Genomic DNA, 11,442 nt, shown 5'->3' on the forward strand with positions numbered 1-11,442 from the left:
GCGTGAGTGTTTGCTGCTCATCTATTTTGCACTTTCAGGAGAAAATGTGAACTTTTCTTACTTTGCACTTGTTTCTGAGTAATTGTAGATATTAGTGTGAGGGTGAGTTAGAAATCATCGTAGAGTCTGATCGATGTTACTCTGCTAATAACAGTCTATTATTATAGATTAGACTCAGCTGAAGAGTTCGAGATAAATCTGTCTGCATGGATTCATTCATGACACATTTGATACAGTGTGTGAGAAGTCTGAAATTAATGATCAAATAAATCTATGGAGGACACAGATTAATCCAGTAGTGCTTCCCTAACCCTAAACCTAACCCTAACCTTAACCTCGACCCAAAACCTAAACCCAACCCTCACCCTGGTCAAAATCCTAACCCTAACCCCACCACTGTTTAGAATCAACAGAAAGTTTGTTAACAATTTTAAGATCTGTAGATATTCTATAGGGGACTATAGTGGACTATCCAAATAAAGTGAGACCATTCTTTTTATTTTTACTAAAATGACTAAATTATTAAACTCCTGATAAATCTAAATCTTTTAAATTTGCTTTAAAAACGAAAAAGATTATGAAAAATCATTGAAAAAAAACAACTGAGTGTTATTTTCATGAGTGTAAATTTAGGAGTTAGGGTTTAGGAGAGACTCATCCCAATGGAAAGTCCTCTATACTTTGATTGTGTATATATTTAGCTTATTGATATCTTTATAAATGCTTGGAGTTTAAACAGATCAGAACATAACGGATGTAAATGTCTAAGTTCTGAATACCTAAATTATTATTATCATTTTTTTACTGTAGGAGTGCAGTTTGAACTAATTCAGCAAAACACTTGACAGTTCAGTAGAACTAGCCCTGATGTGTTTGTGTACAAATGAAGGCAGTCTCAGAGACAAGAGATGTTTTCTCTATAATTGTTAACGGCAGATCCTTTGCATGATGTTATAAAAGCGTAATAAAGCGAGTGGGTGGCCAAGATTCATTTTAAACTTAATTGGAATTGTTGAACTGGTCACTGTCAGTCAGGTTTAATGAAAGCAGAAGACTAAAGTGTAAATGTCTTCCTGTAATTCCTTATTTACTTTCTTACAGTCTCTGTTCTGAAGCTTTGATGTAGAGATCAGTTCAGTGTCTCTCTCTCTCTCTCTCTCTCTCTCTCTCTCTCTCTCTCTCTCTCTCTCTCTCTCAGGGGATGGGTGTTGTGTTCTTGGCCTCCTGTGGGCTCAGGCATTGTCATCTTTACAGCAGACAATTAAGATTTAATCAGAGAGACTGCGGTATCATTTCCTCATTAAGATTCCAGGCTTTGATAGCAGAGCTTTATTTCTGCCTGTGTTCAGCTCTGCTGAGTGCTGACTGTCTTTACTGAGCTCTAACTTTATTTAAGATGAAACTCTGCCTTCAGCTCCAAACAAAAACACTGCAGTTCCCCCTCTCACTGCTACTCAAAACTATCTCTTAGCGAGTGAAACCATCTAAACCCACTGGTTCTCTCAATTTGTTCATCTGTTCTTAAACTCTCCTTTAAAGGCTCTGCTCATAACAAGATCCTCATATATTTCATATATAAATGCTCTGTTATCTTTTTTAACACTTTCCAAAACCACTGCAGCAACTTCAGCAGCTGTAAACTCTCTACACGCCATTTCACATGTGTCTCCAATGTGGACTGAATGAAGAATGTTTCTGGCGTGATGGGTCAGTCCTTAGTGATTTCCTGAGTGTTCATTGGTCAGTTTCACACAGAATGTAGACGGACACACGAATCCACCAGTTCCATACGGTGAGAGGCAGATGATTTTCAACTGGGTTCAAATCTGGACAAACTTTGATTCCATGTTTCTACAACCATTTCTGTGTAGATTTTAATGTGTGTTTGGGGTCATTGTCTCGCTGAAAGGTTCACCCATGGTCTTCAGCCTTCTGGCAGAGGCAGACAGACTTTGGGCTAAAATCTTCCAGTATTTAGTGGAGCTCATTATGCCATTGGTTTCCACAGAAGCCTCTGGACCACCAAAGCCCCAAAAGCTTGAGTGATCCACCACTGTGTCTGGCAGTGGTTATCAGGTGCATTGCATGCATGCAGTCCCCCTTTTTTTTTTAACCAAACATGACAATGGTGTACATGACCAAAAACTGCATTTCATGGCTCGTAGGAAAGACTTTTTTAGTAGAACTTTTTCAAAAAGCTTCCTGGAGGTGGCTGACAGTTTTTGACAAGTTTGATTTGACTGATAAGTGATCATTCTCAAGACTCAACCAAACTGTGCAGTTTTAAGATTGTGATCTTTGGGTTCATCTTTGCCTCCTCACTGTATGTGGGGTCAGTGTTCATGCTTTTCAAGCCATTTTATCACCCTTATGGTGTAGACTAGATTTGTATGTATGAGTTTAATTGGCATGGAAAGTTCTTTATTATAAAAGAAGACATTTCAAGATAACGACTCATTTTAAGAATCTGATTTCTTAATTTTTTTTTTTATTTATTTTATTTTTTTGGATATAAAGCAAGACATCTGTCCAATTAAATTCTTAAAATAAGTAATGTTGTCTGGGGAGCACCAAACTGTCATTTAAGAAGCTGCGTAATTAGCTCATTTGTTTAAATAATATAATTGTAGATAGTTTTTAAAAGCTCGATGATCTAGTCCACAGAAATGTTTTTTAAAACTTTGTTAAACTTTCACTTCTTGCAGCGAACTCATGCTCATTACTACAGAGCAATGTCCTTCACTTTTTAATAAAAAATGTTTATAGGTTAGGGTGTAATTACTCTTTATTAAACATTATTACATTATGAACTTGGAATTTACTGGCAAAATGTGAGCTTATGAGCACATCAACATTCCTCTAACAGTTGTGTGCTTTTCATTAAACCCAGTGTAATTTAACAGTCTCCTCTAAATGACTGCAGGGCTGAAATCTGCTAAAGCACAGACTCTCAGTGCCACTGCCAGCATGGCTTTACAACCACAAATACTGCACTCGTTACGCTAGATTAGATCAGAGATAATGCCACACTTTCCAGCCATGATCACTTCCCTCATTCTGCTTCAGCTAAACGCACAGCAGCAGCAGCCTGAAAGACTCTCAGCTCATACAAAACATGTGACAATTCAGAGCACAGAATCACTGTCATAAGAAAATCTTATATCTTGTGTGTGATAAGCATCAAACATTCTGTTCCATGAATAATAATAAGGCACACTATGTACAATAAGTACAATATTAGTGTGATTTTAAATACACTGCAAAACAGCCAATTACAAAAATATATAAAAAAATATATAAATACATATATAAGAAAATATATGAATTTGGGACAGTAAATAAAAAATCAGAAAGCAGATTAATAAATCTACTTTGGCCTTATTTAAACATCAAACATAGAATCATTGTGAAATGCTCAAAAAACTTCTTCAACAGATGAAGCAATCATGCTTAACACTCACATATACAAGCTCAGATATATGATAATGTCTGTTACATGCTTCAGATAAAACATGGAATGACTTTTACGAGCTTCAAAAGTCTTTGTTTAATCTAGAACAGCCAAAAACTGTTCATGTGAATCAGCATAGTGCTAGTTCTTACATATATGGTCAGAGCTAAAGGCCCAGCTCTAATAATCACAAGTCATCTATATATTTTTGTGCATTGAAACGAAGTCTTCAATGCATACGTTATACTATAAAAGCTATATTTACATATTTTCTTGAAAGTTTTAAGATATTTCAGGGTGATGTGAAGAACTAGATATTCCTGCTTGATTTTGAGAAATCTTATTTAGTAAAAGTTTTTTTTTGTGGAACCACTTAAAATCCCAGTCTTATTACATACTAAGGCTTATTATTCAGTAACTACAGGGACTTCAATGTAAACTGGCTGAACTATTCTTAGATTATAGAAGTGTGTCATAAAACTTTGTTCCTTCCGGTGGGGACTGGCCATCTAAGGGGTTAATATTAACATTTTTTAAAATACAACCCTATTTCCAAAAAAGTTGGGACGCTGTGCAAAATGTAAATAAAAACAAAATACAATGATATGCAAATCATTTAAAACCTATATATCATTGAAAATAGTACAAAGACAACACATCAAATGTTGAAACTGAGAAATTTTATTGTTTTTTTAAATATATGCCCATTTTTAATTTGATGCCAACAACACATTCCAAAAAAGTTGGGACGGGGGCAACAAAAGACTGGTAAAGTTGTGTAATGCTAAAAAAAAGCTTGATTGGCAACAGGTCAGTAACATCACTGGGTATAAAAGAGCATTCCAGAGAGGCTGAGTCTTTCAGAAGTAAAGATGAGGAGGGGTTCACCGCTCTGCGAAAGACTGCACCATCAAATAGTGCAACAATTCAAGAATAATGTTTCCCACATAAAATAGCAAAGAACTTTTGCTTTTCATTATCTATGGTACATAATAACATTAAAAGATTAAAATTAATGCACATGGCATGGGTGACTGGTACATCTGTAAAGGCCCCATGTTTTGGCAACATATGCTGCCATCCAGACGACGTCTTTTTCAGGGAAGGCATGGCTTATTTCAGCAAGACAATGTCAAACAATATTCTGCATGTATTACAACTGCATTGCTTCGTATTAAAAGAGTCTGGGTTATAAACTGGCCTGCCTGCAGTCCAGACCTGTCACCACTGAAAACATTTGTTGCATTATAAAATGAAAAATACGACCCCGAACTGTTTAGCAGCTGAAATCCTATGTTAAGCAAGAATGGGAGAACGTTTCAATTTCAAAACTACAGCGGAAACTAAGAGGTAATGAAAAACTTTGTTGGAACATGTTGTTGGCAGTAAATTCAAAATGGGCATATATTTTTCAAAAAACAAATTTCTCAGTTTCAACATTTGATATGTTGTCTTTGTAGTATTTTCCTTTAAAAATATGGTTTACATGATTTGCCTATCATTGCATCCTATTTTTATTTACATTCTGCACAGCAACCCAACTTTTTGGGAAATGGGGTTGTATATTTTTTTTCTAGTTTTTATGAATGGCTTTGTTTATTTCCTTGTGTTTGTATGTGTTTGTTGGTATTAAAGGGCTCATACCACTGAAAATCACTTTTTCCTCACTTTATTGAACTAAAAATGTAGCATATAAACATAGTTAAAGTTTCAACAAATTTCACTCTCTGTCCATTCTGTCCATATTTGGAAACTAAGCTAGAAAAAACAGCTCATTTTGAATTCATTGTTTTGTGGTGTCACAAAAACAGAAACAAATACATTTACATACAGTTATATGCAAAAGTTTGAGTATCACTGGTCAAATTCCATGTTGTTATTGATTCTCTAAGTGAAAATAAGTTACACATCCTCTACAGAGACAGACTTCTGCACATTTGAATGCACAATTACTGTTTATTCACTGAATGTAACATATTAAGGAAAAAAGCAAAACATAAAATGTGGCCTGTGAAAAAGTAATGGCACCTTTTATATTTCCAATTGTTCCATGTTCACTTTTCTGCTGTCCAGTAGGTGGAGCTCTACCAGATTTGTTCTGGGCTTCAGCTGGAGATCATCTTCTTAAGGGGTTCATGCTTTAGTCTCGGCACAGAGACTGTGATGATGATGATGATGATGATGATGATGAGTTCTTTCCAGCAGAGAACAGCGTAATTCAATCCTGAGAAAACACCATAGTCTGGAGCTGAGTTTGGGCTGAGGAACCCTCTGCAATGCTGCTACGTTCACAGTCTGCTTACGCCAGAAATAAAGCCACGATAAGCTGATGATTACGTCAAGGTCAAACATCTCCACCATCAGCCGTCTCTGGAATGTCAATAAGCAATTTCCAAATTTACAGAATGTCTGTATGTTATTGTCTGTTAGATCCTTTTATATTATCCTGTTCCTATTATATCCTTTCTATTGTTTGCTTTTCCATTTCATGACAACAAATATTCATGAGATCCCATTCAGCTCCACCACAAAAGCCTCCAATCAGGGAAAATGTGCATGCGAAAGTATGATCATGTCTCAATGGCAGACATAAAAAGCTCTGCTGGTGTTAGATCTTAAATTTGAGTAACATGAGCTCCATATAAAAAACTCAGGCCTGATCCATGGATCTCCAGCGCAAGCAAGAACAACTGTGGGAAGAAAAGAAGGTGTAGTTGAATAAGTGTGCTTGTGTGATAGCATAAAACTCTGTAATTTCAGGCAGTTGTGTCTGGTTGGTGTGTGTGTGTAAGTACACTGTAATACTTCAATATAGCTGGCTTACATCGTTTTTCTGTTTGTTTTGTATTGTTTGTGTGTGTGTTTTGATGTTTCCCTGCTGGCTGAGGAGTTAGTCATCACTTCCACTGAGATAGTGTCTGAAAGTGATTTTCGAACCATGGCTCAGAGGCTTCTTGGGCTGTTTGGGTGACACTACATCACAGCTATGATGCAGCCGGAGTGACGATGTATCGTGACTACAAGGCTCTCTCGGCTGGGGACCTGATCGACGTGACATTGCAGCCTGGGCTTCCTGCTTTGGTGACACTGTATTGCAGTTATGAGGCTGCCTGGACTGGTGGTGTTTGGCTGCAGGGAAATGCTAATATATATATATATAACATATTCACTAATAGCAGGTAACATCTGAATGTTCATCATTAATTAATTATGAAGTAAGAGAGAAAATTAGGCATATATTAACATATGTAGACTGTTATTTTATAAACTAATTATGTTTAGAGACCTGGTTATGAGCTTCTACTTCATAATTAACAAATCGATTTGTGAATTATGAAGTAGAATCTCATTGCTTCATTGTGAAGTATTAGCTTATATGTCTGTTATAAAGTAATGTTAATATATTAATTAATGATAAATAACTCTAAATACATGGTTAGTTCATAATTAGTTAATTATGAGGTAGACTTAAAAAATATGGTTCTTCAGTGGTTCTTTTTTGAAAATGGTTCTATACAGCACCCAAAAGTATACTTCTATTGTCTGCTATATAGAACCAGTCTGAAGAACCATTTTACTATGCAAATAACCATTTAAGCATACAAAGTATTCTTTAAAGAACTCATGGTTCTAAATAAAACAATTGTCTTTACTAAAGAACCTTTTAAGAGCCATCTATTTAAGAGTGAAAGAGCTTATAGATGTCTCACAAGCTATCCTTTTTATAAAATGTTACCAATAATTCGTATAACATTACAGGATATCAATCAATCAATCAATCAATCAATCAGCCTTTATTTAAACTCTTTGTACACAAAAAAAGGGACTGAAAAGAGTAAAAATAAATTTATGATAGTGAAAGTATAGCAAAGCAAAAAAATAAGACCAAAAAGTTGTTATAATACGTGGCAAATTAGATTAAGATTAACTAATAAAAATTAATGTTTGAGTGACACCAGTGAGCAGATGAGTTACAGAGTTTTTGCTCAGAATCCCAGAAAAAACATGTGGTTAGTTATGCCTTATCCATTTGTCTTTGATGAATGGCTTTGGGTGCCACCTCTCCAGCCTTGGTTCTGTGCCTGTGTGTCCTTGGTGAACCCAGAGCTTCCATAAACTGCCTGATTGTTTGTAAGGATAAAGGGACAGACAATGATGGATAGCACCGTTCTTCAAGATCAGCAGAGTTCAAGGAGGTTCTGGCTTATGAGCTTGTTGAGCGTGTTGGGTTTCACAGGAATGCAGCCAGCTTGCAGTGGAGGATTCTTACTGGTGTAATGACTTCATCTGAAAGGGCTGAACTGCCTTACCCATAATGCCTTAACAAGCACAAGACCGTATCATTTCATCCTGATGGCCGACAGGTCAAGTAGTGTCAGTGATCTGAGCAAATCCCTGCTTATATATACTCAGTGTTCATCAGACTAGGCACTGCAGCATGTTTAACTACATGTCCCATGAGGCTTTGTGGGTCAGTTCTGTAAAACTCAGCAAATTAAAGTGTCAGTTAGATCGTTTGGAAATGTGTGCTTAAAAGTGCTTTACAGAAATTTCTGTGAAACTATATCAACAGTTCCCAACATTCATAAAGACTATTTTTCCATATTCTGGCATAATTAAATTGTTGAGACATAAACAGAGTCATTCAGAGTGGTTTGGTGTGAAGTGCTCTGTTCTAGAGAAACTTACCAAGTCAGAATTGTTCACAGTGGTGTTGATAGGAACCAGACATCCACCTCTAAAAGCTCCCTCACAGAAAGTTATTACATGAAATGGTTAAGGATTCACTGCCTGGTGGCTAATTTGGAAATGTTGCTTGTATTTTTAAAGTCCATTCATGGTGGAGAGAGGCACACTATATGGCCAAAGGTATATGGACACCCACCTTAATTATTGAGCTCAGGTGTTTCAGCCACACTCATTGCTAGCAGGTGTATAAAATCAAACACATAGCCATGCTCCATAGATAGTGGTGGTAGTGATTTTAAATGTGGCACTATCACAGGATGCCAGTTAAAAAGTCAGTTTGTGAAACTTCTGGGGGGGCTACGCCATATTAATGCCAAAGGTTTTGGAATGGGATGCTCAACAATGTCATATAGGTGAGAAGGTAAGTTGTCCACATGCTTTTGGCCCATATGGTGAGCATGAAGGGTGTTGTAGGACAAAACAGTCCCCATAGAAAATTTATTTTTTTAGATTTTCCACTATTTTGACATAATCAACATTTCATATAAAACTCAGAAGACACAAGTCGGTTTACTGGTGGTTTTGGATGGTAAATTTCTCTTTAGGTTGAATGAATAACTGGCTCTAAATGTAGGCATTGTGATATAAACTGAGTCTGTTCTATAGTTTCTAATTAGATTCAATGAATAATCAGCTCTAAACGTAGGCACTGAAGGCATTGGTGGGCAGGCCTGGAGAGGTCAGTTGAGGTCTACCCTGACGTTTAGGATATGTGGGTGGCTTGTTTTCTTTGCAGGCCATGTGAATGAAATACGTGTGTGTGTGAAATGTGTCCGTAAACATGCATGCTGATGTGTTGTGGGTTGATGTGTTGAAGCGGGGGTCCGCAGTGCGAAACTGTAAAGCTGTCATCTGTAAATCACGCAGAGAGGCTGGTGACTTCAGGCTGGCGCGGGACAGATTTATGGAGGTGCTGCAGGATCGCAGGGTTTATACGGTCAGCAGAGGGAGAAGGTCTGTTTACTTAGGTGCGGTAGTAATCACCTATTAGCCCCCTTCTGTAGGAGGCCAGCTTCCCGCGGGTTAGATCACTGCGGTGTTGAAAGGAGCTGAGTATGGGAACAGCGAAGGAGCTACTTGTGCAGGACAGGATGGAAGCAATTACCCACCCAGAAGAACTGAGGATCGATCAGCATTTCCCCTCATCAGGGAGCAAAAGTGCACCACAAGGCGCCCCCTGGTGGCAGTGTTTGAGATTTATGGATTGTGGCAACATGTTAATACTACCCTGCTTGTTATTAATAACTGACCTCCACCAGAAATGTAAAAAGTACAGAAAAAAGTATATTTAAGTGAAGGTATGGGAATTTTACTCTATTAAAAGTGGAAGTATGAAGCTAAAATGTTCTCGAGTGAAAGTCAGAATGTATCGCCATTTAAACATACTGACATATATAAAAGTATGTGTTTTAATAATCAAATGAAGTTTTTTGTTAGCTGGTATGTGATGTGGGTTCTTTGAGTGATGCCATAGAAGAACCACAGTATCACTTTATGGTACAGTACACACTTTATAGACAGGCCTCTATGAATAGCAACTTAATCATTATCTGATAAATTGTTAATGACTGTCAATAACTGCAAATGTTGATTTAAAGATAAAAGATAAAAGAACGCATAAAGAACGCTCACGCATCTAATTTCATTATTGTTCTTGAGTGAACCAAAAGTGCTTCTCCAGATGTCACAATGAATTTCAATTGAGAATTTAACAATGTATACTAAACGTCTTAAATATCCAAGACCTGCCAACAGGTCCAAATATTTATTAAACACATATGTAACTTAAGAACAACTTTGTATTATAGTCAATCTAGTTACTGAATAATACAGTTTAGAATAATACAGTGTAGAAAGTGGAGTGTGGGGCACATTTTAACACAGACTTTTTATATCGTTATAGAAGGTCAAGCAGCGTGAGCTTCCAGCTACAGTACCACATTTCCTAGACGCAGCCTCCCACCAAAATTCAGAGCAATTCTTCAGCGTTTTAAAGATATCTGAGCAAAAGAGTGTTTTCAGGGCATGTAAGTCAGTTTTTCCTCACATTTTTTTCTGTTACTGAGCTGTTTGTGTGAATCACAAAATCCAACCTTATTTTACTTTAATCATCATCTTGTTTCCTACAATGCAGCAACATTTTGAAGCAGCTGACAAGCTCACAGCAAGTGCAGCTGGGCTTAAGTACAGCCTCTGTACTGAGGGGTTAGTTCTTACACAGCGTTACAGCTCAGACACCTTTAGTAAACAAAGACTAACAAAGTACATTTGATCTTTTTGTTCTACATGTTTACACTGATTTCTTTTGCTTTATTAGTATCTTTCAGATGTCAGTATTTTGGTTTTAAATAAGTATATTAATGACATTTACATTATCAGTTGGTAAAGCTGTAGTTATTCAGAAACAATATTCTATATTTTACTGATGTGTGATGTTTTTATTTGCTGTCCTTCACTGGACAAAAATAAATCTTTCATTGTTTGACACACAGAATCATCTCAGTGTTCATATATTATTTGTTGTGTGTATCTGTCAGTTGATCTGTCTGTCTGTCTTATAGATGATAATAAATAATACAGTATGGCTGGAAAATGTATTTCTTACAACATAGAATTATATTGAATTAACTTTGTTTGTACTGATTGATCAGACCTTTCTAGCAGGTGTTAAACTGACCCTCTGTCTGTTACTGTAAACCCACCCGTAGGCTAAACTATAACACTGCACTTCCCCTCATTTTGGGTGGAATTGTACATGAATGGTAGGAGCTAGAAATAAAGTCCAAGTGTTCGTTTGTAGCAGAGATGTTTATGCTGCTTGCATAAAAACAATGATTATTCCAATTTCAATATTTTTTATATAATTTTGCCAAAATCAAAATGTGTTAGGTTGTGCCCTGCTCTCCCCTACCTCTTTTCTATTCCTGGCACCTCCTGTTTTCTATATCTGAGGCTTTGCTCTGCACAGCGGCTCCCTGGAACACTCAGTTAGACAATCATCTCTTACTGGATCATCTGTGCAATCACGAATCATCTCGAGGCTTAGTCTCATATTTGTACGTCCTGTTTATTTGTTTTAAGAATTCTCCTTCAGGTACAGTAGAGGTCTGGAACAGAGACCTACACGCATTCGATATTTCACCCAAATGGGGATGTAATTTGGTGCAACATTTTTCCATCTTCTAAGAATTTGTCTCATTAGTTAATTCATTTTAAATTAGCTCACAGGATGTACATCACCC

Source organism: Colossoma macropomum, unplaced genomic scaffold, assembly GCF_904425465.1.
Source record: "Colossoma macropomum unplaced genomic scaffold, Colossoma_macropomum, whole genome shotgun sequence".
Taxonomy (NCBI): Eukaryota; Metazoa; Chordata; class Actinopteri; order Characiformes; family Serrasalmidae; genus Colossoma; species Colossoma macropomum.